This window comes from Elephantulus edwardii, unplaced genomic scaffold (assembly GCF_000299155.1).
Source record: "Elephantulus edwardii isolate Elephantulus edwardi_28Jun2011 unplaced genomic scaffold, EleEdw1.0 scaffold00109, whole genome shotgun sequence".
NCBI lineage: Eukaryota > Metazoa > Chordata > Mammalia > Macroscelidea > Macroscelididae > Elephantulus > Elephantulus edwardii.
The window spans coordinates 5,732,653-5,735,978 of NW_006399859.1; positions in this window are offsets into that span (position 1 = coordinate 5,732,653).

Consider the following 3,326-nt stretch of genomic DNA (forward strand, 5'->3'; position numbering starts at 1 on the left):
CCCTCCCCTCCCCTCTCCTCTCCTCTCTTCTCTCTCTTTCAGTGAAACTATAGACAGGAAAGATTTCTTCTCTCTTTTTTTTTTTTTAAATGGCAGTCTTTTTGGTAATTTTTATATAATTCGCCAGAGGGCGCGCTTGTTGCTAAAATCGTGTCTTGATCACGCTTGCAGATAAAGAGACCTGCAAAATCTGTGGCAGTGCTGGATTTGAAGAATAAATAATCAGAGATATTGAGGTCATATCACCCGCCCTTTCCACAATAAAAGAACGATGGCAAAAGAAAGTCTACCTAACAAGGCAGATGCCTCAGGTACTTTATACCTCCTTGGCATGATTAATAGAAATTTGTCCTATACCTCTTATTAGATGTCCAGAGGAAAACCAAAACCCCACTGCCAAAAATTGTGGTTTCAAGGTTAAGAGGCCACTGGTGTCTCTTTGTGGACTGAAAGGAGGCTCTAGAGGTACCTCCTGGTTCTAGTTTAGCTTCTAAATCCCCAGCAGTCTTTTTCTAAAATGTAAGAGCTAGAAGATGCTCCCAACACATGCAGCTATTTGACTCTTTTATATAGGTAAAAGCTAAGACCCAGGGGAGCAAAATAAATTACTTGCCCCAGGCCAGATAACTATTTAGTGGCAGAGAATGAACGAAAACCCAGGGGGTTTGTTGCCTGAGTATTTGCTTGGCTGAAGAGAAAAGTCTTTAGAAATAACCCCTTAGAAGCAAGACAGTCTAAACTCTGCTGATGACTGAGATTGGTCTTTTAAGAAAGAGTTATGTATTGTAACATCTTTACTTAAAAAGAAAGATGGGGGAAAGAAAGGGAGATAAGTATAGTGAAGGAGAAAAGGGGAGAAAGGGGAAAGGGAAAGAAAGAAGGAAGGGAGGGGAATTTTTTTTTTCTTTAATTCTGACAGTCTTGTCTCCAGGCAGGTTCTGCTGCTCTCTCTTCCTAGCAACTGCAGCTATGCTGCATTGTTTGAAGTAATCATTTTGTTCAAAATCAAAGATGAAGGATAAACTCTCAAAACAAAAGGCATTTTTCTTCCAAAGGCTTAGATAAATCATAAGTCAAGGACAAAAGGGACAGAGATGAGCAATCCCTCTAAAACCATCTGCAGAACAATTAAGCATTGTCAATAGCACCACTCCTTTCTGAAGTGCAGACGTGGAGAGACTTGGAAGGCAGAACTAGATGAGACCATGGAATTGTTCTCACCTTACTGATGATGAAGGTGTGGTTCACAGAAGGAACAGAGTAGGACCACAACTCAAATGCCTACAGGGTCCAGGGAAATGAAGCAAGCTTGTGTGGGTGAGAGATTTTAGATGTAGTAGCAAATATATTACTTACACTTAAAGACAATATCAGAGTAAACATGTAGATAGATTTAAAGGGCAAATAACACATGCCCTGAGATGTGGAGAAAAGAGGGATTAGTGAGAAGGAAAAAGAGGGAATAGTGAGGATGGGGCAAATGGGACATGTCCCACCTCAAAGGGGATGCTACACTCTCCAAACATCACTGATGTTTCCAGATAAGAGCCTGAAGTTTCTAGATCTTCTACTATTTATAAATAGAATCTGGAAATACAGATTTGTACTTGAAATCTCTTATTCTTTTAAGTGGTGGCAACCCATTTTAATTACTTACAGACTGTATAGAACCCATTCTACAATCTGTATTCAGCCTTAGTTTGCTGGTTTGTATGTTGTTAGGAGAGGGGCTATTCCTTGGATAGGGAAATCATGCTTCAAAAGGTGGAGGGTCAGAAGAAGAGAGGAAGACCAACAACAATATGGACTGACACAGTGACTGCAGCAATGGGCTCAAGCATGTCAAAGATGATGGTGATGGCACAGGATAGGAGAAGGTTCAATTTCACCATTCATAGGGTCTTGAACATGATGGCCTTTTTCAAGGAATAGGAGATGAAGCTTCAGAATTTTTACCTCTAAGAAGCATCTGGTTGCACTTTTTCCAAAACTTGTGTGTTCGTTTTTTTGACAGCCCAAGAGACACTCAGCACTCTTCTCCAACACCACAACTCAAAGGCATCAATCTTTCTTCTGTCATTCTTATTCATTTTTAATCACCTACTATGCATCTATAGGTGATTAAAAAGACTATGGCTTTAATCAAGTGTGCCTTAGTCTTTAGGCTGACATCATTACTCTTCGGTACCTTGGAGCGGCCCCTAATAGCAGACTTTCTTTGTGCAATATGTCTTTTGATTTCTTGGCTGCTGGCACCAGTGATGTTGATTGTGGGTTCAAATAAGATAAAATCATCGACAACTTCAATCTTTTCCCCATCTATCATGATATTGCCAATTGGCCTGGCAGGGAAGATCTTCGTTTTCTTGATGGTGAGATGTAATTCACACCTGGTGACCTTAGGCTAGTCATTTCTCCTCCTTGTTCTTCAGGGTTCTCCTTTGGGGCTTTGGCCAGACTGGCTGTTTCCAATGCTGATCAATCAGTAGAATCAACCAGGCAACTTTTTTAAGATTGAGCTTCACTCTAATCCCACGGAATCAGATGATCTTGGGGACGGGGATAGGGGAGCCTGAGAATCCATCTTTCTTGCTAGCTCTCCCAGATGATTCTGAAGTACAGCCAGTCTGGGAGGCACTGGGTTCGATGATTTCGTAGGGCCCTTTCACAGCGGAAGAGCTGGGATTTTTGGTGATTCTATGATGCGGAAACTCTCAGTTCAAGTCTAGATATCTTCACTCTCCTCACATAAAGACCTCCTGCCACCTTCAATAATAAAAAGCTTTCTTATTTAAGAATAAAGTCCTAACCCTTCCATGGCCTTCAAGGGCCAATGTAATGGAGCTCTGGTCTCTCCATTTAGCCATCCTGCTATGCCGAGAAGAGCCTGGGAAGCTCCTCTGCTGCTCTGCATTGCCAATTCCTTCTTGTAATTCAAGTCTCTGTTCAAGATATCTTTTCTAAAAAGTCAGTCAAAATAGCCATTCTCAAGCCGCACTCTGCACTGTGGCATTTAACATTGACTGCGATTATCCTTTTATTCATTTCTCTGTCTCTTGTTTCATTGTCCGTGTGTCCTCACCAGAATATAAGCTCCATGACACCAGGGGAAGTTGTCATGGTCTCAGGTGTGGACCCAACTTTGGGAACAGAGGCTGATTCAATAAAATATTTGTTGGAGGAGGCTGCTTTGCAGAAGCCCAGGGCAGTAACTGCAGGAGAGAGAAAGCTCTGGCTTCCACTCCTCCAGATACAAGTGTTTCTGATGTTTCTTCCCAGATCAGCAGCCAGGCGTCCTTGGCCTTCACCTTGAGCTGGTAGGCTGA